Source organism: Panthera uncia (genome assembly GCF_023721935.1).
Source record: "Panthera uncia isolate 11264 chromosome B2 unlocalized genomic scaffold, Puncia_PCG_1.0 HiC_scaffold_24, whole genome shotgun sequence".
Classification (NCBI taxonomy): domain Eukaryota; kingdom Metazoa; phylum Chordata; class Mammalia; order Carnivora; family Felidae; genus Panthera; species Panthera uncia.
Window position 1 is genome coordinate 30,762,523 of NW_026057580.1, and position 24,934 is coordinate 30,787,456.

The following is a 24,934-nucleotide window of genomic DNA, read 5'->3' on the forward strand; positions in this document are numbered from 1 at the left end:
AACAAAAACAAAAACAAAAACAAAAAACAAACAGTAGAACAGATCAATGAAACCAGAAGCTGGTTCCTTGAGAGAATTAATAACATTGATAAACCCCTGGGCAGTTTAATCAAAAAGAAAAAGGAATGGTCCCAAATAAATGAAATCAAGAATAAAAGAGGAGAGATCACAAGCAAAACAGCAGAAATAAAAACAATAATGAAAGAATATTAAGAGCAATCACATGCCAATAAAATGGGCAATCTGGAAGAAATGGACAAATTCCTAGAAACATATACACTACCAAAACTGAAACAGGAAGAAATAGAAAATTTGAACAGACCCATAACCAGGAAGGAAATCGAATTAGTAATCAAAAATCTGCCAAAAAACAAGAGTCCAGGGCCAGATGGCTTTCCAGGGGAATTCTACCAAACATTTAAGGAAGAGTTAACACCTAGTCTCTTGAAACTGTTCCAAAAATAGAAATGGAAGGAAAACTTCCAAACTCTTTCTATGAAGCTAGCATTACCTTGATTCAAAAACCAGACAGAGACGCTACTAAAAAGGAAAACTATAGACCAATTTCCCTGATGAACATGGATGTAAAAATCCTCAACAAGATATTAGCCAACTGGATCCAACAATACATTAAAAAAATTATTCACCACGACCAAGTGGGATTTATACCTAGGATGCAGGGCTGGTTCAATATCTGCAAAACAATTAACGTGATTCATCACATCAATAAAAGAAAGGACAAGAACCATATGATCTTCTCAATAGATGCAGAGAAAGCATTTGACAAAATACAGCATCCTTTCTTGATAAAAACCCTCAAGAAAGTAGGGTTAGAAAGAGCATAACTCGAGATCATAAAAGTCATATATGAACGACCCAATGCTAATATCATCCTCAATGGGGAAAAACTGAGAGCTTTCCCCCTTAGGTCAGGAACAAGACAGGGATGTTCACTCTCGCCACTGTTATTCAACATAGTATTGGAAGTTTTCGCCTCTGCAATCAGGCAACACAAAGAAAGAAAAGACATCCAAATTGGCCAGGAGGAGGTCAAACTTTTACTCTTCGCAGATGACAGGATACTGTATATGGAAAACCCAAAAGATTCTACCAAAAACCTGCTACAATTGATTCGTGAATTCAGCAAAGTTGCAGGATATAAAATCAATGCACAGAACTTGGTTGCATTTCTATACACCAACAATGAAGCAACAATGAACTAAATTTTGTGTTTATATTACCAATGATCAATTTGCTTTTGTTACAGGTTGGTTTCCTATCACAGGACTTAAATATCAGAAATGAACCATTCTTTCTTTATATCTGACATGATGTAAGAAATCTCTAGTGTAGATTTGCTGGCATTGCCAATGAACTATATAACTATAGGAGACAGAGGTTTTCATGGGTATTCAGTAAAAATAAAACAAAATAGAACAAAGAAATAAACCACTAAAGATTACATAACTTCAGTGTATCTTAAACAAAAAGAATGTGTTTGAATATAAAATCTGAAGTAAATACTTAAACTTAAATAAATAATTACATACAAATGCAACCCATTTTCTGCATGGGTTTATAATAAGTATTCCTGTTCTGACAAGTCTTCCTCTCTGGACCCTTTCTCTCATCTAAGCCATAATACATCTAGTCACTTACCCAATCCTTAGATGCTGGTGGTCAAATGGTGAAGATAAATATGGTCAATGAACTTAAGAAATACAATTGTGTTCTAGGACATAGATAATTCATTAGTCCATTAAACACAAGATTAGAAGTGGCTCATGAAGGGCTCATGAAGAGATAGGGAGAATTCTTTCAGGAGCCATTAAAAGGATACAAGGGTTGGGGGGTGGGGGAAACAGAGAAGTATAGAGTAACTGAAAAAAATCTAATATGATCATAACAAGGGGAGCAAGGAAGAACAGGAGTGATGAGGCTAAAAGGTAACTGAGTCCAGATAAGCCAAGGACTTACAAGGGTATATCTGATTATAAGGGGAAAATAAGATAAAGTATTCTGAATTGTTTGGAAATGTATTTATTACTTATAACAGTAACATGGTCAGCCTTCATTCTTTACTGTTAATAAAAATCAAAATATTATTCAGCTAACTTTATGAAATGTAGTGGTTTGTATTTAATTTGTTTTATTCTCTGTGATTTGTATTTAATTTGATTTATTCTCTGTTTCCTTTATTTATATACTATCTCTTCTTCCAACAAACATTTTGACATGAATAAAGTCTGCTGAATTTGAGCTAGCCTATAAATTGAGTTAAAAAGGAACTTTTGTTTATGTCAAATAGATACCATCTAAGTCTCGATTTAAAACTAATTATTAGATGTGTAAATTCTAGGGGCCCCTAGGTGGCTCAATTCGTTAAGTGTCTCACTAGGGCTCAGGTCATGATTTCTCAGCTTGTGGCTCTGAGCCCCGCAGCTGTGCTGACAGCTCAGAGCCTGGAGCCTGTTCGGATTCTGTGTATCCCTCTCTCTCTGACCCTGTTTATTAAAAAAAAAAAAAAAGTTCCATTCTAGGAAATTATATTCAAGGACTCATGATCAGTAATAAGAAAGAATTATTCAAATATTTAAAAATAATATAATTTATAAAAAGTGAAATTCGTATACTGTAAAATTAACCATTTCAAGGCAAACAATTCACTGATACTTGGTATATTCACACCGATGTACAACCATCACTTGTATCTAGATACAAAACATTTCCATCACTCCAAGGCAAAACCTGGTAACTATCGAGTAGTGTCTCTCCATTCTCTGGTAACCACCAATCTGCATCCTATCTCCATGGATTTATCTATTCCGGATATTTCATATAAATAGAATCATGCGGTTTCTTGTAACTGACTTTTGCACTTAGCATAATATTTTAGAGGTTTATCCACCGTGTTGCATGTATCAGTATTTCATTCTTTTTTGTGGCTAAATAACATTCAATTGTATGCATAGATCATTATTTCCTTATCCATTTATCCACTGATGGAATTTTGAGCTGTTCGCACCTTTGGTTGTTGTGAGTGCTGCTATGAACATGCTTAGACATGTACTTGTCGAATTTTAAGTTTTTGTGGTTTTTGCCTAGGAGTGGAATTGCAGAGTAATATGATAATTCTATATTTAGCTATTTGAGGAATCACCAAACTGTTTTCTTTTTTTTTTTTTTTTTAATTTTGTAATGTTTATTTTTGAGAGAGAGAGAGAAAGAGAGAGAGAGAGAAAGAGACAGAATGTGATCGGGGGAGGTACAGAAAGAGAGGGAGACACAGAATCTGAAATAGGCCCTAGGCTCTGAGCTGTCAGCACAGAGCCCAACGAGGGGCTCAAAATCCACGAACCATGAGCTGAGCTAAAGTAGGACACTTAACAGTCCAGGAGCCCTCACCTCACCAAACTGTTTTCTGTAGCAGCTGAACCATTCCCACAGGAGTGTATGAGTACCAATTTCTCCACATCAGCATCAGCAGTTGTTTTCCTTTTTTAAATATTCTTAAAACCATACTTGTGTGTGTGAAGTTGTATCTAATTATAGTTTTTCTTTGGATTTCCTTAATGACTTACAATGACATATTTTTTTACTTGCCAAATTGTTCTAAAAAGTAATACATATAACTTAACCATAACATTTTACACCAGTCAATTGCAGGAGCTTCTTCACTTTACAATGGTTTTGAACAATTGTTACTTTTCCACCCTGAGAGAGTTGCAAGTTAGGCAAAAATCGATGAATGCTTTTCATCAGTCCTCACATATCTTCCAGAAGAGTTAGAAAGGGCAAACACAATGCTTTGCAAATCAGATACACTCTGTTCCTTTCAGGACCAAGGACCTTGGTCCTACATTGAGAATAAAGGCTGCCACCTTCAAGAGTGCTTCCGGGCTGGCAGAGCCTAGGGAAAGAGGGAGTTAAAATGCTACAAAACTTTCTTACCATTTTTAAGCTGCACTTTTCTTATCATTATTTGCTTGATTTCTATAAAGTTTCATTTTGTTTTCAGTTAGGACAATGTTACTTTTGAGATTTTCTGCTTTTTTTTTCCATGTTTCAGTGAAGGGATGGGCATTTGAAGTTGCAAACTCTACCATTATGTTGATAGTACTCTCCCTCCAAGTGTTTTTATTTGTACTCTTTCTACCTGTGTGTGTGTACCTTCCTGTGTGTATGTGTAACTATCACTCCATGTTTAATGTTAGTAAGAATTTAATTTACTTTTTTAGACTTGGTTAAAATCATTTACCAACACAGCTCCTAACATTTTCTTCTATACCATATCACCTTAGGAAGTTAGTAACTAAGGTACAGATACTCCACTTGGGAGGTTAAACTTTTCAACTGTGTAAAGACTGTCAAATATTTAAAAAAAACTTAGTGTCCAAAACTGGAAAGATTATTTTGTCAATAAACTGTGGAGTGATGTTCAATTATACTTACATCTTAAGCCATTTCTCCAAAATATGCTGGAACGTTAACATAAGGTGTAACATTATGATTAACCACTGCATGAATGTTAGGAAACATAAAAACTCACAATATAAAAACATGTAAAGATAAATTTCTGGAAGAAAAATTTTTGGTCTGAAATATGTACATATATAGAGAGAGTGTCATAATTATAAAGGTGGGAACTATGAACATGTAAGACTTACAATAACCAGGAAAATAGGACAAAGCTTTGTGAGTCCAGTTTATGGGTATATATGTGCATGTGTACAGAATGCACTGAAGCAGAATATACAGAAGATATGTTTTTCTCATTCACTGAGTATGTCAACTTATCAGATCTATATGCTGTGTTACATAATAGAGTGATGTAGACATTTAAGTTAATATTTTTTAGGATCTTAAGTGTCAGATCCCTTATTTTATTGTATTTTATTTTATTCTTAGATGACAATTCTATGTTATTTTTAAGAAACAATTTTTAAAATAGATAAAATCATCTCTGATACAGATAAAAATCTGTATAGGTTTTACAACTTTATTTAACTTATTATTAATAATGTTACACATGTTACAACTTTATTTAACTTATTATTAATAATGTCACAACCAGCTCAAAGGAGAATGCACAAATGAGACACTTACAGATGAGGGATATTAGAGTTCATTTGCAAATGGACAGAAAACTAACTTTTTCACACTGGGGGAGGATGACCAGAATTCATTTACATGGATATATATAATCGTTTCTAAATATAAAATCTAAGTCTAGATAATTTCTAAACTATGTACAATTTACAGAGTTGTGAAATAGTTTACATAAATCAAATAGATGTAAGTCCCCACTTATGCCATTAAAACTTCAAGGAGTTGGACTGGCGGGAAGTTCAACCCTGTTCTGATGGCAAGACAGGTGGATAGGAGCACGAAAATATCTTAGTTCTAGTCAGTATGTAAGTCTGTGGCACACATAGTTATTTAGAAAGATGGTTTTATGGAAAAAAGTTAAACCCTTGTATCAATGAAAAAGTAAGCCAAAAATTAAAATTAACTAAAATGAACCGAAAATGCCACCAAACAGAGAACCATCAGCAAATTTGTGAACCAAGAAGGAGACAATTAACATACACTTATTGGCCCAATATTGCACTAAAATATACAGTATATCATATCTTAGATTAAATAGAGTAAAAAGACTTTGAATTCCAAGACAGTAATTCACAATTGATTTAATACCAGATTCAAAATAAAATTTAATTTAATTTTCAAAGAGATTATCCTTTATCATTTTCCTAATCAATGAAATTACTACTGCCATTTACTGCTGTATTATCTAATAAAAATGAATAGCTCCCTGATTTCAACCTGCATTTCCTACTATATGCAGGACACTCAGTTTGTCACCAGAAATAAATTCAAAATAAAACAAAACACCTAATCTGAAAAATCCTTGTAGTTTATTTAGAAATGTAAATTAGAGGTGCCTGGGTGGCTTGGTCAGTTGAGCGTCTATTTCACCTCAGGTCATGACCTCACAGTTTGTGGGTTCAAGCCAGAAATCAGACTCACTGCTGTCAGCCTGTCAATGTCAAGTCAGTTTTGGATCCTCTGTTCCCTCTCTCTCTCTGCCCCTCCTGTCCTTGAACTCTCTCTCTCAAAAAATAAATAAAACATTAAAAAAAGAGAGAGAGATAAATTAGAAGAATGAAATAGTATACATTTGGGTTGAATGTTTTGCTCAGAACTTACATTACTCTTGAAAATTTGGCTTCCCTTTACTATAAACAATAATGGTAAACATGAATGTCCATTAACATTCTTCCCTTTTATTCACCTAGAAACAAATGCAGAGTACGGATTTTATGTTTCTGAGAAATACATATAGATAGGATAGAGATTCAAATTTTAAAATATTCAATTAAAATACAATATGCACTTCAGATTTTATTCTATGCCATTTTTTCCCTAAAACATTTGATAAATTTGAAGCATTTATTTACCTAATCTGTCGTTAATGGTCATGGATTATTGTAAATGACTCTTGGCAAAATATCACACAACTTAAGTTATATTGGCATTTAAAATTTCAGGGGAAGTCCAAATCAATTTGATACAATTATTTTGTACTGACATTTCTAATGGTTAGTGGTTAATCTGAAGCTTGTCACATACTTGATTAAACAAGATTGCACATGAAAAGCCCTTTCAAATTGTGATAACTCATTAAAACCTCTGCCTGTACAGCAAAAGAATATAGGTCTACTAGCGAGTATTGAAGGGATTAAAAAAAATTTAAGAAATGGGTGAATTTTAATTAGAATATGTGTAAAAATAGCACATCGAATATATTCTATCATTTTTTTTAAACACAGAAATGGCTAAGGTCCCCAAAATGAAGATTCAGTTAATTAAGTTAAGTCAAAGCTCCAACAGATATAGGAAATGTTAGTGAGAATGAAGAAAAAGTAGTATGGAATGACCTGTTTTATTGGTAAAAGAAGACTTACAATAAAATTTCTATAAGTAACTGATACTTTAATTTTTCTAAAGGTAGAGTACTCAGATCATGGAATTAAAAAAAAATAAAAACGAAAGAAAGAAACCACCACACACAACCCTATATTTAATTTAATAAGGTGTCCTGTACTCACATCATAAGATAAAAAAAATCCCTATATTCAATTTAACGACATAGTTACTTCCATTCTCATTACTCTTCATGCAATTTAGGGTCTTATTTCTATGGAAAATGAAACAAAATGTTAAATATAAAACGACAAATGCCCATTTGGTTTGAAAAATTATATGGTATATATTAGCTAAGATTCCATGTTTTAATGCATTCATTTCTCAATAACTCAACAATTAAAAGTCCAGTTTAATAAGTACTCAAATACTAGGTATCTTTTCTCTTACCTTATGTCCACTTTTGATCTTGTATTAATTTTTTTTATGTTACAGAGCTTTAACTTCTATGTTAATTGCAAATATTAGTAAATTCAGATTAGTGAAAACAAAAAAATTGTAGCCTTAAAATGAAATAAAATCATTTAGATAATTCCAATATCCAAACATGAACACCATTACTATTTTGATATATAATCTTCATATTTAAATTTGTACTTGCATACATTTCTAAATACAAATGCAAATATTAATGTATATAGATAAATGTGTCAATCTTTAGTTACATAAATAAAATGATTCCTTTATAAACAAATCACAGTTCTTTATGAAATCATTTAAGGCCTACTTTTCATTCAATGACAGATGATACTCATCTTTGTCAATGTGATTTTGGGGAATCATATAGAAATGTGTTCTTGTCTTGACTCTGCTCCTTACTGGCTATGCAGCACAGGCTAAGTTCATGTACCTGTGAAATATGAATAATCCTAATAGCATTTTCTCATACCGATATTACGAGAATCAAATGAGATCATGTATAAAAGTACTTGAGGCCATACCTACCATCCCCATCAAGTTTACCCTTCTCTTCCTCCTTTACCTCCTCCCCTTCTTCTTCTTCAAGAAATCTAAACATTCTCCATTGTTGAATCATCCTTATTTTATCAAACTAATTCTGGTTGGATATTGCTTATTGCTGTTTACGTGATATGTATTTCAAAATTTTAAAAAGCTTTTAATGTATGTTATGGAAAAATTTACAATATAGTAATGATCTCCTTTTTTAAGGTCTAGTGTAGAAATTCCTCAGAACGTTGACTTAACCTAACATTATAATGCTATTTTGAGGTAGATTTTTTTCATTTTAACTATTGTTGATTGATTGAGATTTTCTGCTTTTGAATTTACTTAGATAATTTGCATTTCACAGAAAAAATGTTCCATTTTAATTCTTGTTTCAAAAGTTAGCATAGACATTCTGTTGGTCCTTGCTCATAAGTAAATTTCTTATGTATATAAAAGAAGAATTCTTTTACTAGTTATGGGTACCCTGTATTTGTGAAGGAACACTGTAATAAAGAATATGAATCCTTTTTTTTTATATTTGCCAGCTGATAGCTTTTGAGACTCATTTCCCCCTCTGCACTTTTTACCCCAAATTTGAGCTAATGATGAGGAAAATCTAAAAATTTCTCCTTTGGTGTCTCTAGGAGAAGCAAACCATGCAAGACCCCTGATGCTCATGAGAGCCCTAAATCTTGTCCGCATCCAACAACTACAAAAATCTGAAACCAAGTTTCACTTATTGCTTTTTCTCATAATATTTTCAGATCAGCTTCAGACACATGCCCTGTTCTCTCACAAGACCTTATTATGTTATTAAGCTTTTTCATACCATCTTGTGTGTTTGTGTACGTGTGAGTGTGTTTGCATGCACATGTGTGTGCAGGATCATTAATCTCAGCATTCAAACCATTGAGGGTAAAGTCCATCCTTTTTCTTCAGGATAACTAAAATAAATGCAAACATGACAGTATCCTTATGAATAACCTTTTAATTTGTCATAAAATCCTTAAAATAATTAATACATTTATTAAAATCTCTTCAAAATTAAGTTCACTCCAGAGTTTAGATATCCATATTAATTTTACTTATTAAATTTTACATATTAATTTTACATAATAATTTACATATAATTAATTTACATAGAATTTACATATTAATTTTACATATTAATTTTACTGGCTGATATGAGATAAAGAGGATAGTATGTTCACATATGTGCTGTTACACAACTAAATAAAATGTTTATCACTCATTTTTGTTCTCATTCCATTTATTTTCTATAATGGTAGATGCTGAGTCTGCATAAACAACTAAAAACACTGTTTTTTGTTTATAAACTCAAAATTTATCCACCTTCTTTGTGTAAATCAAGTTCACTAGGTCTCATCACTCTAGACCTTTATCTCTAGTCAACATAAAGACAAAGGAACACCTAAATATGATGCTAAACAAAAACATGGGCTAACTATAAAGTGCAGATCTCTTTATACATAGGATTGTGTGTCTAAAAAAATAATATTTTAAAAACATTGCACTACTTCTTCTATTTGCATACATGAAATTACTTTCAAGTCTATTTTTCTTTCCCATGAGTGGTTAATAGAAAACAAATTACTTGGGAACCCAACTCTCTTCTGGTATATGTTTGAAGTATCTGTTAAGATATTGCTTCTTTGTTCAATTCAGCTTTTTTTCTTTACTGGGAATAAGAAACCTATGATGTCCATGGCACTGCTCCTCCCCCAGCTGCCTATTATGGAAAGTTGGGGTTTGAGCATGTCATTGGCACAAACAGAGGTGCATTCAATATTCACAAGGGCCTGAGAGAGCAAGTATTGTGAATTTAGGGGTCTCTGACACACTTGCCCCAGTCTCAGAATCAAGACCTTCCTTGATATCCTTAACTAACCCATAGGGATAAACCATTTGAAAGATTTGCTATTCACTTCAACCTTTCCCTCCAGAACCTCTGTCTCTTTTAGACAAAGAAACCGTGTATTTATGGACCTTCTTTTTCATATGGCTGTAATGTCTTATCACTTGTGCCTTTTTTTCATCTTGTTCAGATACCAGATGTAGAGACATAAAAATAATGTACCTTGAGTTTCCCAGATTTACCAGGTGTAAATCACTAACCAATAAGGAAACATACACAGAGGGATACAGAATCCAAAATCAAGAGAGCAAAACTCAAATACCATGCCATCGTTTGAAACTCTGCATTCTGCTGTGTTCAAGACTGTCTACCACTAAATGTATCCACCAGGTATTCCCGGAAAGTTGTCTCAGCATGTGATTGAATTGTTTTTTCAGTAGAATCGAAATCTTAAGTTTACTTTTTACATTTTAAGGACATTTTCTTTCCCATTAAGCAGAAATTATATTTTTTATATAAATCAGTCATACATGTTTAAATAACAAGTGTTGAATTAATTAGTTATATTTTGTGCCTTAAAATATGATAGGTGAGATTTTTTTAATTATGATGCAAACATTTGGCGTTTTGTTAATTTGTGAATAATATACTGATCTTTATTTTTTTCACTATTTTATTTATGAATAATATGGCAATTACTAATTACATTGCTGTCATTCATTCAAAATTCATTAGTAGAATTTTTTTAATGTTTTTATTTATTTTTGAGAGAGAGAAAGAGAGAGAGAGAGTATGAGCAAGGGAGGGTCAGAAAGAGAGAGAGATACAGAATCTTAAACAGGTTCCAGGCTCTGAGCTGTCAACACAGAACCTGACACAGGGCTTGAACTTGTGAACCGTGAGATCATGACCTGAGCCAAAGTCGGACACTTAACAGACTGAGCCATCCAGGTACCCCAGAATGTTTTTTGTTTGTTTTTTACCATAGTACTAGGTGATGGCAATGCAAACATGATTAAACAACTAAGTTTAACATATCACTTTACCTTTAATTTTAGAAAGTCCACATGTAACAAAGATCTAAAACTTTCAGGTAAAAGTTGAAGTGACTTCTCTCTCTGACATATTTAACACCCTACTTATAACTTCACCTGTATGAAATTGAGAGTGAAATGGCTTCTTAGAGAAAAAGTTGGAGTTTATTTATATATAGGGTTACTATTATTTCTATCTTTTAACCCATTCTACAGCTGTAATACATCCACTTATTCTTAGTCAAGTAGGAGCCACTGCAATATTCATCAGTCAGAAAAAGAAAACCAAACAAAATACAACAAAACACCCCAGGGATTATAAGATGCAAGTACAGGGAATTAGGTGCTTTAAAACATTTCATCACAGCAAATAAAAGTCGGGAATGAGAAGGCTTTATTGGTAACTTGTGTGCATTTAAAGAATAATTAACACCAATTCTTCTTAATTGGTTATGTTCAATTATGTTATGTTCAATAAATATAAACAAATCAATCAATGAAATCATATTAATCGAAGGAAAATATGATTATCTAAATTGATGAGAAAAAGGTATGTGACAAATTTAAATACTTTTTCATGATAAAAAAAAAAACCCAGAAAACAAGGAAAAGAAATTCATTCACATGACAAAGGACATTTATGAAAAACCCACAGCTAACATCACACTCAAGTGGAAGACTCAAAATTTCCCTACTAAATAAAAAACAAGAAAAGAATGTCCACTTTCATCACTGCTTTCAACATTGTACTGTAAGTTCTCTCCAGAACAATTAGGCTAGAAAAAGGAATAGCAGATATCCAAATTGGAGAAGAATTAAAACTATGTATACTTGCAAATGATGCATTACTATATACAGATTTTCACACAAAAAATGGACAAGAATGCCTCTATAAATAACAAATTTAATTGCAGAGTACAAAATCAACACTCAAAAAAAGTTCTCTTTCTATATACTAGCAATGACCATATAAAAAAAGAAAATAAAAAATTTTTATTTAAAATAACATCCAAAAGAATAAAATACTTAGGAATAAATTTAACCGAGAAAGTGAAAGATTTGTACCCTGAAAACTACAACACAATGATTAAAGAAGACTATAAATACATTGAAAGAGCAAATGATTTAAATAAATATTCTTCCAAAAATCATAAACAAATGGACAGTAAATACACAAAAAGGTATTTAACATGATCAGTCATTAAAGAAATGCAAATTAAAGCCACAATGAGTTATCACTTCATACCTATTACAATGACAATTAACTAAAAAAAAATAGAAAACAACAAGTGTTGGTGAGGTTCTGGACAAATTGTAACCCTTTTACTGGTAATGACAATGGTAAGGGCATTGTGGAAATCAGTTTGATTCTTCATCAGAAAGTTAAACATTGAATTGAAACTCAGATAAATACTTGTTTATCAGTGTTCTTTGTAGCACTATTTACAGTATTCAAATGATGAAAACAATACAAAGTTCGTTAACAGATGAATGAATAAACACACATGTGTTATAAACAGTGTGGTATATGCATGCAATGAAATATTATTCACCCATAAAAAATGAAATTCTGACACAGGCTACCATAGGGATGAACCCTGAAAACATTATGCTGAGATAAATAACCCAGAAACAAAAGGACAAATATGTGATTCCACTTAGATGAAATATCTAGAAAGGTAAATTTCTAGAGACAGAAAATAGATTAGAGATTGGCAGAGGTAGAGGGAATGAGAAGTTATTGTTTAGTGGTCACAGAGTTTCTATGTGGAATGATAAAAAAAAAAAAAACAACTTTTGAAGATAGTTGTGACGACTGTACCTGTAATAGATGATTTTGAATATAGTTAATGCCACTTAGTTTTATGCTAAAAATTACAGATTTTATTAGATAGATGATGATGATGATGATGAAAATTATGGTGATGGTGATAAAGATAGATGATCGATCGATAGATAGATAGTACCATAAATAAACAACAAAATTGGAAGGTTGGAAGAAAAATGTTCATGGAAGACCACTGTTGCTTTCAGTGCTTTCAGGACATTAGAAGTCTACAGAAAGCACTGAAATCTGCCTTTGATGATACTGGTACCTGCAGCACTGACCTGGGTGACACATCTAAGAAATCCTGCAATCTAATGTAAATTTTACACCTGTATTATGGAGAAAAAAACCTAACACTTCCAAAGGAAAAAAAAAAGCCTTCACCCCATCTTTTGCATTCCAATATTGTACCAGAGTGCTATGGAAAAGAGATTCTAGAAACTAAGTTATCAGATGTTTCTCCTATTTTGTAGATGACCTTGCAAGAGCATGGGGTTGATTTAAAGATGATAACAAAACAATATGAAGTGGTCCATCAGCTTGTCAATTCAACATCCACATATACTTTTCCATTTAAATTTAATTGCAAATAAAAATAATAACAACTATATTACTTGTCTTCCTGACATGATGCAGTTATTCTTTGTTTAATGATAGTGCTCATCACTTCTCCAAAAAGGAGCACCAAAGACTCATTTGTCATTTGCCATTTGCTTCCTCTTCTAGACCAACTACAACCTACCCTTTGATAATCTGTAACCTAAAGATTAAATTAGAAAGTTAACTAACATCATCACACCTTTTACAAAATAATAGGAAACAGGCAAGAAGAAAAAAATATATTATAGGTTAATATTTTTTCAAAATCTACATAACAAAGCAAAACTGATATGATTATAGGCATTATAATTCTTCTTTCATAGCTAGCTGTAAAGCAATATTTATTACCTCCTTCTTTCATTACTCACCCCAGGTCACTTTACTCTGAGTTAACATCTCAGCAAGTACCTTAGCTAGACAAGGTAACTTACCTGTTGGGGTGATTCAAAACTCATTTCTAGAGGTTTAGAGTTCTTATTAATCCTGCCTAAATTGAATTTTATTTGCTTTCTTTCAGCATTTACCCTAGAGATAGTAAAAATAACCTTTCCCAAAGTAGGGAGTTCATTGGCTTCTTAATATATGCCTCCCTTTAGCATCAATTCCATTTTTTTTTTTTTTTTTTTTTTTTTTGGTGATAGGGTTACCCTGTAACCCTGTAGTTACTTTGAAGTGTTAATGAAATAAGATCCCATATACTTAGTGGAAGTCTCCACTACTAATCAATAGAAAAATGGTTACCTGCTTTCTCTGGACAAGGCATTTTTCTTTTTGCAATTAAGACCTCATAACCATTCAAGAATAAGCTTTAGAAACAGGAGGTCCTACACACACACACACACACACACACACACACACACACTAGATCAATTGTATCAGAATATATTCCACATCGTGTTCAACAGAACAAACACCAACATTTCCTAGCCAGTGCCACACTGATATGTCATTAGAATATTTTACCAGCTTATCTGGCCAATTGGTTCCTGGTGATGATATACAAGGATGGACCAGGGAATCTCATGAGTGTAAATGTTTTTTTCTCACTTCCTCACTTTTTTTTTTTTGTTGTAAAATTTGTTACATGGTCAGAAATAATGCATATAAAAATGGTGAACATGGCATTTAGTAATTTCATTTATGGTTGTGCAGGCCAAAGAATTACTGGCAGAAAAGGCAATCAAAACATAGATTAATTATACTTTCCAGTGAGGACAAAGCATTAACTCTGCATATCTAATATAATCAACCTACTCATAGATGGCTGGCCAGTCCCTCCAGAAATGGTCATCAGCAGTGATAATATTGGTTTTGGTGAGGTGAATACCATTTGCTCAAGCTCATGCATAAACTTCATCTTTCTTGATGACATTGGGATGGCTGGGGAAGAATTGTTAATAGAAAGGGTTATTTGTACATCTGATTATTGAAAATCTCTTCTGCTATGTGGGTGAGCATTCTCATAAAGACCAAAAAAGCACATAGTCATTGGTCCATTCGTGAGACTCTATTCATGTGAGTCTTTTTCACACCACCTCATTAGTAATATTTCCATTTGTTTCTTACATGTGCTTCATCATAAAGTCAAGCCACTAGCAACTGCTTATGAATAATTTTTTCTAGCTACCACTGTCTCTAGACAAATTTGATAGGCAGATTCACTGCTAAAGATCTATTTGAGTCTTTCACTTTCTCACTGTTCTTCAGGACCACCTATGATGAGGATCACAATGCTGTGACAGTTACTTTTTATCTGGTGTCAAATATTGAATATAACAAATTTTAATCCAAGACACATTTTTTTCTTGTCAGTTCTTCATAGGAAAAGTGTGTGTGTGTGTACACATATGTGCATGTGCATGTGAGCATACGTGAACAAAGGTGTGCTTTTTTCCCTCTGAGGTTTTAGATTTGAGAAATTTGATCTAGAGTAAGAAAAATCAGGTAGGTTTCCAAAGCCTGAGAATAGTGCCCAAAATGCTACATGTGATTACCAACATGTGGGCAGGCAAATAGATACAAATTCCCCTTCCAGAGAATTAGCAGATGTGTTACATCTTACTCCCTTTCTTTGCCTCATTTTAAAAAAAGAGAAACAAAAGCAATTGCTTTCTTCTATTTAATCCTGTCTATATTTATTGGAGTAAAACCTGTAGAATTAAAGAAGTCCAATTTAGAAATTTCAATATTATCACACAGTTTAGAGTAGATGGTATAATATAAAATTCCTATTGAAATAATATTGTGATAAGTTATTTCTTTTCAAGTGAAGATAATTGCTAATTCATTTTGAAACTTTACTATGTGTAGATAACATTTCCTGATCAAAATAAAGTATTTTTCTATTTTAACTTAGAAAAAAAATCTTCTTTTTAAAGAGTAAGTAGAGGTAGAGGAAAAGAAAGGCTATTTCCAAGTTAAAAAACATTGTTAACTTTATCCATTTTCGGTATTGTTAAAATGTGACTCAATTCATATTTATCATCTTTAGCATGATTATGTGAAAACAACCCTGATTCCTTAAGTAACCATGGCTGTGAGCCAAATTCAATATTTCTGTTTTCTCAAATATCTTAAAAATCTTAAATAATGCTAGAGATTTTACAGGGAAATGCAAAATCTATCTTATTTTGTTGTTGTTGTTGTTTCCTGAGAAAATAAAGAAGATTCTTACTGGAAAAATTGAGAAGTGGAAAAAAGCAATGGATGAGGGCTCAAGAGCCAGACTGGCTGGGCTAGTCATGCTGACTCTCCTACCTTCTAGTAGGATGATATTTGAACAGTTTTTCTTTATGCTTTATCTGCAAAATAAGGATAATATGTATGTGTGTGTGTGTGTGTGTGTGTGTGTACATATGCGTGTATGTTTGTAATATATATATACATATATATATATATATATGTATATATATATATTTATTTAGAGTGTGTGTGTGTGTATATATATATATATATACACACACACATATATATATATACACATATATACACTCTAAAAGGTTGTTTTGAGCATTAAATAATTTCAGTGTAAAGTTATTTAATATATATTAAGAAATTAAATTTGCCTGTCACATATCAAAACTCGATAAATGTTAGGTGATAATATTATGATGAGAACTTTTGTCAGATCGAATGCAATTACATATAAAAAATTAAATATAAAATTATTCTTAGTAAAGAATTAAAATCATGTTCTAGGCATGGCATTTTTTTATCCACTACAATGTCATCAAAATAGATTATATTCTATTCAAACTGAGGTCAAAAGAAACACATCCTTCTTCTTTTGAGGTGCATTTATATGCAAAATCTGTGCCTTTAGTGATTTTTGTGCTGCAGATCAAAACAAGTATGGTTTAAACTAGATAGATGACATTTTATGAAATCACAAAATGTGCCTTTAAACATCATAATGGCTTTAATGCATTTTAATTAGCTATCTGGCAAATCAACAGATGTACATGAACAAGCTTGCATAAATTATCTGCTAACAATAGTGTTGGTCTTTTTAAGAGGTTGTAACACTGCCTGCATTAACGCTTTTAATACATCATTGATTTCTGGCCTAACAATGTGCAGTAGTTTTAAAAACAGTACCATTTTGAAAATGTCAACAAAATATATGTTTTCCATAATCTGTGCAGATGCATAGTCTGGTACAAGTAATTTCTCACAACTGACACTAGGGTCTGTCAAAGGATATGTCACAACTTGGAGTTTTCATAGATAACGAGTTATAATCTATACCAGAATCTAAATGTCCCAATTTATTTTATATTTCCTCAAGGAAGCATTTTTATTCCTAAAGTTGCATAGCATATTGGTTTAAGGGTCACACTCTGGAGGCAGATTGCTCACACTTAAATACTGCTTCTAGAACTTCCTGGCTGTGTGACCTTGGATAGCTTATTTAACCTTATCAAGACTTTGTTTCTTTAGTGTGTCATGTTTGGTAAATAAAAATAACATCCTTGTTGGATTGTTGTAAGGAAGAAAAATTGTATAGGCATGTGAAGATTTTTCAGTTAAGAATTTATTTGGTTTTAAAATTATTTGATGAAATGTGAAATCAAGAACTTCAATCTTGTTTTTTGTCAAATATAAGAAAAAAGATTATCTTTTTTAAAAAGTGTATTTTGCTCTTTATCATTGCATCTTGGAGACTTCTACTGTTGCATTGTTTCATTCAGGAGGCAGAGTAATGCTAGTTAGTAACCCTTCAGGAGCTTCCGTGGAATAATCTGAAACTTGCCCCTGTACACAGAGAACAGGAAGAGATGGAAGAAAGACACAGGCCACTCTATGTTGCTGGTGGCAGTTTTAAAAAGCAAAGGGGAATTATGTACAATGCTTGTCTTGGGTGGCAAGAAGACAAAAGGATCTCCACAGCCATCTGTCCATTCTTAAAATTTTATAAAGAGGTTCCTTAACTGGATTTAGTCATGAATACCATTCAGGGGTTCTCTACACCACATCACTATCTCAAAGCTATTTTCTTGGAGGAGCCTCTTGGTGTGGGGAAGGTAAGCAGAATCTGTATTCCAAGGAAGTGGGGGTAAGGAGTCTCCTTGAATCTGCGTTCAGGTCACAGGTCTATCAGCAGTCACAGATTTTTGATGATGTTCTCCAAGACTCCATTCTTCATGACCGGCTCTTACGGTATCATGTGACTTACTTTTCCATAGTGGTCCCTGAGCAGCCAGCAAGGGGTTTCATTAGTAGGGATATAGTTCTTCTGGAGGCTGTGTGGCTGCATTGGAGGTAGATGCCACAGTAGCAATACAGGCACATGCAACAGAAAACAAAGATAATTATGATAATAATTCCCCAAACCATTGAAAACTTTTTCCACTAAGAGCCCTAGGATCTAAATCCTTGATTTACTACATCCTTTAGGCTGGGGGTTTCAAGGCGTTCATTTGTGTCCATGCGATTTAATGAAGATGATTCATTAGCAGACTTATCAGGTATTAACATCTAATATTCTGTTTGGATAATGGCACAAGAGCCTCATTCTGAGGCAGTAATAAAGTCTAAGGCCAATTTATTTTGGAGAATGGCTTTTCTTTTCAGAAACATTTCAATGTTCTGTAAGGGTAGGCTTTGTTTGCTGTCATTTAAGGCTTGCTGAGTGAATTAATAAGGGCTTTGATGTGTACTATAATGTCCTACAAGCCAATCGAGAGAAGAAAGACAACAGCCAAATGATCATTCAAAATAAAATATTCCTCCCCCTATCCAGCCTTGAAGAGAGGGAGGTTGGCAGCTTTAGTAATTTGACCTAGTTATATATACCATACGTATTTACTGGAGCAACAGCACTGTCAGGCATGAGGAGATGGCCTGGGGGTGAGACATGCTACACCAGGAACCCCATCTGTTCCCCTCTTTCAAGTGAGCATGCCCCATACCAGGTATAGTGTGTTGCAGTTGGTCTAGCTTGCAGGAGGACAATGGAATCCCAGTGAAGATTGAGTAGTTCCCCTTCACCCAGTGGTGCAGAGTAATTCACCCATCCCACTGAGATGTCCCATTGCAAATTCCAGGATATAATTTTTTTTCCAGGTGTGATGAGACTTGGTGTTCTCAGCAACACAGCATGTTGATTTACTGAGAGAGTTGGGGCAATTCCTATTTACCATGATTTACACACTTTTGTGATATTGGATGTCTAGGCAAGTGTCCCCAGTCTGGTATATGGGACAACAGGCCCTACTAGTAGAACATTCAAATGTATTAAAGACTGGAATAGTATTTTAGTTCATCCAGCCAAGGTGGTTTTACCTGTTAACAATTTAATTGGCTGCTTTAATATTTCATTCGTCTTTTTACCCACCCTGCTACTTGTGCGATTATGGTGGAGATGGAACCTCCTTTCAAAGTCATGTTCTTTTGCACAGTCTTGCATATCATGACCTTTGAAATGTGATCCCTTATTATTATCTATTCAACAAGGGTATCCATATATGGTATTCAGTTTATTTAATCCCCTAATAGTGGCATCCTGGATTGAATGGTGGCAGAGGAAAGCTCAGATTCGGTCAAGTGCAGTGCTCACATAAATCAAGACATATTTAATACCCTCACTGGGAAGAAGGAAGCCAATAAAATCAATATGCCAATTCTTCACCAGCTGGAAACTCTGACAGATAAGCCCCAGATTCTTTTGGCATTTCTTTGGGACTTGTTTAGAACATTTAGGAATGGGTGTCTGGGTGGCTCAGTTGGTTGTGCATCTGACTTCAGCTCAGGTCATGATCTCACGGTTTGTGAATTCAAACCCTGGGTAGGGTTCTGTGCTGATAGCTGGGAGCCTGGAGCCTTCTTCGGATTTTGTGTCTTCTTGTCTCTCTGCCCCTCCCCTGCTTGCACTCTGTCTCTCTCTGTCTCTCAAAAATGAATAAATTTAAAAAAGATTTTAAAAAGAACATTTAGGAAATCCTTTACTGCATTAACCAAGTCACTGTACTTCAAAGGTATTCCAGTATCCTTGGCAACATGGTATCATATTGAGGCACTCTGGTGGCCACTCTTTCTATGCACCCAATTGGCCTTTATCTACTGAAAGGTCAGTAGTAGATAGGGCTTGTACCTGAGCAAGGGCATCAGCTTCCTGATTGCCAGGCGGTTCAGTGCCCTATTAGCCGGGACATGAAAAAAAGTGAGGATTGTCCCAGGTTCAGGCAAAGAAACCCGAATGTCTCATATGCTTCCTGACCCCACAAGGGATAACTTATGATCACCTACATTTGGCTTCCCGTTGTCCCAGACAGAGGGTTAATTCATTTAAAATAAGCCAACAGTCAGGGAAGAGGGTTAGTGGCTATGGTTCCAGTGTAACCACCAGCCAGACCAGTTTGAGCTCAACCCACTGGCTGAGGCACTGCGTGCTATGTGAGAGGCTCTATCCCCAGGAGCGCTGTGTATATAGCTAGGAGCTGTTGCTCTATGGGATTATATCAGATTTTTACACCTTTCCAGAGCTGGGACTAAAATCCCACTGGTATTCTCCCCTTTTGTGGTTTTTGGCACAACTCACAATTCATACCTTCTATAGTCAGAGCACATCCAAGTCAAATGTTAGCTTAGGAGATGTACAGAGCTTTAATCTGTTTCATTAGTATTTTTGTCTTCTCAAAGGTGGTTATTGCTCTGCTTCTTAGTCCCATATGTTCCCTTCCTTTACCAGGTGGTAAAGAGATGAGGGCACTGTGCCAGGTGGATATTGAAAGTCTTCCAAAAGTCCAAAATTCCTACAGAGGCTGGCTTGCACCTCTTTCACCTTCTTAGGGGTTGGATAGGCTTGCACGTTATCCATTATAGTTTTGGGGACAACATGTGTCTTATCCAGCCAGACACCCTAAACCTTATGACAGTGCCTGGGCCTTCAATTTTGTTTGGTCCACTGACCATTTTTTTCCCTTGCAGATGTTCCAGAAAAGCCTGCAGGGTGTCCTGCAGGAAAAGTAAATCTTTACATGTTAAGATTATACCAGCAATGTAATGGGCCCATTTTGCTGAAGTGAGGAAGGAGAATCAATGACAGGTCCCCAGCTAACATCTCATGACATACTAAGACGCTATGCGGGTAGCTTTGGGGCAGCACTTGAAAGGTTCATTGTCCCCCCTTCTCCCCCCAGTGAAGTAAATTGACTTTAGTTATCAAAAAACTGTGCTTGTCAAAGTCTTCCACAAATCTTGAAGCACTTTTTCAGGAACATTTTTTTGTGCCATAGCATTAGATCAAACAATAACTGTCTGTAAATGACCAAAAAAAAGCCACTTAAAAATGACCACAGTTACAGATAGGATGAGACTTCATTATAATGCAATTGACAATGGAACTTCTATAGGAGTTTATATTTTGAAAAGACTTCCCCCAACTTCACATATTTTTTCAGTGTCTATAGACAAATATTTTGGTTATCTTTAAGATGTTCATATTTCAAACATGTGATAAGATTTACAATTGCAGAGATAGAGAAAGAATTCAAGTTTTCTCCTAGGCGTTTCGGGGAAATTTCTGTTTAAAATTTTCCTTTTTATTAGGGGTCAGAAGGCATGGGACATTTTGTCTGTTTCCTCAACAATTATCACAAAATATTTCTCTTCATTTTCCTTACTTTTTAGAGATTCCACTCATAGGGTCCTGACCAGACTTGGTCACAAGTGCCTGGATAGTAATCTGAGGCAGTGTGCACCCTCCTAGCTTTGCAAACCAGCACACTAAGGTCTAACTTATCCTACTCTCCCACCTTGTCCACTTGCCCTAAAACCATCAGGCTAGTGGACACTGTAATGTGCTTCTCTAGTCTTAGCTGACCTTCTAACATGAGCTTCAGCCTTCAGTAGAGATCTACAGTGGCTTCCATGAGCTTCCTTCCCTTCCCTTCTGCAGTGCATTATGCACAGTTCCACCAACAAGCACTTTAGACTGGCTGCTATTTTGGGGCATCCTTGTACGGGGCAGCCCAAAGGTATCTAACATGTGGGCCGTCCCTCTCTCACATAGATGTCAATGGCCAATCTGGGATTTCCCCCATGAATGTCTCATTCCGAAGCCCATTTCTTCAGTCTCCTGGCTCACTAAACAATTGTTCATTTTGTACCTTTTTGGGAGCTTCCAGGATGTAACATGAAACTGGGCTCCTGCATGTGAAAGTCAAGGAGAGAAAAAAGAAAGAGGCCCGCCACTCCAAGTTGGTAAGTGGCTATTTTAATAAACAAAGTTAACTTACAAATAAGGCTTAGTTTGGACAGCAGCAAGAAAAACGGATCCCCACACTCACCCGCCAAATCTTAAAAGTATATAAAGAGGCTTTAACCGGGTTCAGTTACATACACCATGCAGGTGTTCTCAAAATCACATCACTATCTTATGGCTATTTCCTTGGGTCAGTGCCTGAAAGTGGGAAAGGCAAACAGAACATACATTCCAAGGACAGGGGTTGATAATAAGGAGCCTCCAAGTGCTTGGGTTCAGCTCACAGGTCAATCAGTGGTCAAGACTTTTCTATGATATTTTACAACAGTAACTAGTTTTTGGAAAAGTGTGTGTATGTACACGTCTGCAATCATGCACAAATGTGTTCCTTTCCTCACATTTTACATTTAAACACTTTGACCTAGAGTAAGAAAGATTGTATAGATTTCCAAAGCATAACAATGCTCCAACCTCTTATATGAAAATATAACCTTTCTAGTGTCGGCTATGGTCCTAAACTAGCAAATGACTGCATGGGATTCCAATTAAGCGGACTTGACACAACCTATAGTGCCTCTTATTATGCCTGTTTCCTCAATAAGTGCTTTTTGCCTTTTGCCTCCAAATGGACTTTGGTCAGGGTAAGAAGATGCTGTGAGACTTTCTCAATGGCTAGAAATTCACATTCTTAAGAGAGATGAGGTAACTCATGGACAACTATTTGATCAATGAGAGAGAAAAACCATTCTCTAGCTTCTCCCCTTTCCTGTCTCTGAGCAGAAAGTACATAATGGAAATGGAGATTAAGAGGTTAGGAAAGTATAAGAAAGAAGGAAACCTCAATAAAACCTTGTTAAGTCAATTACAAATGACTTGCTTTTAAAGAATTCAAATTTATTGAATTTGAAAATTTATTGAATTTTATAAAAATTTTATTGAATTTATGATTCAAATTTTATTCTCTGAGAAGGAAGCCTCTCTAAGTAGAAGGATTTCTCCAAGATCAATTAATAGAGCCAAAATTATTTTTTTCTGGAATATTTCCTCCAATTGAAATTATTTTCCCAAGACATGGAGTGTGGACAATGACTAAAATGACTGCCATTCTGCCAAGTGTAAAACTGAGCTCTCTAATGAAGATGGTGAGGTATTGACAACAGAAGACATAAAGAGGTCAATGGAATAAAATAGAGGACCCAGAAGTAGACCCAAATAAATATATTCAACTAATCTTTCAAAAAGGGGAAAAACAAAACAAAGAAAAATAACATTTCCCTAGTACTGGAGTAATTCGGCATCTACATGCAAAAAAAACAAGTCTAGACAAAGGCCTTACATTTTTCACAAAAAGTAACTCAAAAGGGATCATACACCTAAATGTAAAACACAAAACCATTAAGCTCTAGAAGATAACACAGCAGAACCTAGATGGTCTTGGGGATGGCTATGACTTTTTAGATATAACACTAAAATCATGAGCCATGAAAGCAAGAATTGATAAACTTGATTTCATTCAAATTAAAATTTTCAGCTCTGCAAAAGCACTGTCTGTAGATTAAGAGGGCAAGCCATAGACTGGGAAAAATATCTGTTCAAGATGTATTTGTAAAGGACTTATCTAAAATATAAAAAGAATTCTCAAAACTCACATTAAGAAAAGAAGCAACATGATTTTAAAAAGGGGCCAAGTAGCTCATAAACCACCTCGTCAAAGAAGACATACAGATGGGAAATAAGCAAATGAGAAGGTACTGCACATCAGGTGTCATAAGAGAAATGCCAATTAAAACAAGTATGAGGTATGACTGTACTGCATTACTATGATGTAGTTGAATGGCCAAAATCCAGACCACTGACACCAAATACTGACAAAAATGTGGAGCAACAGGAACTCTCATTCATTGCTAGTCAAAATGAAAAATGGGACAGCCACTTTGGAAGAAAGTTTCAAAGCTGCTTCTGAAACTAACCATAGTTTTGCCTTATGATCTAATAATCGTGTTCCTTGGTGTTTGCCCAAAGGGGCTGAAAACTGGTATCCACACAAAAACCTGCACGTGGGTGTTTATAGCATTTTTACTCATTACTGGCAAAACATGGATGCAATCAAGATGACCTTCAGTGGAAGAATGGAAAAAAATATGTGGTACATTCATATAGTATAATATTATTCAGCACTAAAAATAAATGAGCTATCAAGCCATAAAAAAAACGAAACAGGAAACTTAAATGCATATACTAAGTAAAACTCATAGAGTATACAAAACTAAGAATGGAGCTTAATGTGAACTATGGATTTGGGGTAATAATGATCTGTCAATGTCGGTTCATTAGTTGTAGCAAATATATTCCTCTGGTGGGGGGTACTGATAATGGAGGAGACTGTGCCTGTGTGGGATAGGGCTTATATGGAACTCTCCATACTCTCTGCTCAGTTTTGTTGTGAACCCAACACTGCTTTAAAAAAGAAAGTCTGGTAAAAAAAAAAAAAAAAAAAAAAAAAAAAAAAGAAAGAAAACAACTGAGTTGTTCATTGACCTTGTTGTCTTCAGATACCACCAAATCTCTGCATTCATCTTGGGCAATACTTAATATTGTTTAATAAGAAAGTAAAATAGCCTGGAATAAACTCTAAAATACTAGGTATTAAGCTGCACTCTAAGAGCAATAGGTGAGCAGAAAGTGTGGGATGTTATCGTGTGTCCTTGCACACTATAATACTTAACATAAAATGGTCACATTGGAGATATGGCATTGAACTAATCCACCTTCTGAGATCCTGAAGGATACATATTTATTCACCTGGTGGGCAATGCGAAAGAAATTTCAAAAAGTCTTCAGGTTAAAACAGCCAGAATTATGAAAAAAAAAAAAAGTTGATTTTAATTCCTTTGGAAGATTCAAGTCACAACATGAAAATACTTTGATTTTTTTCTTTTAATTCATTTTAGTCTTTG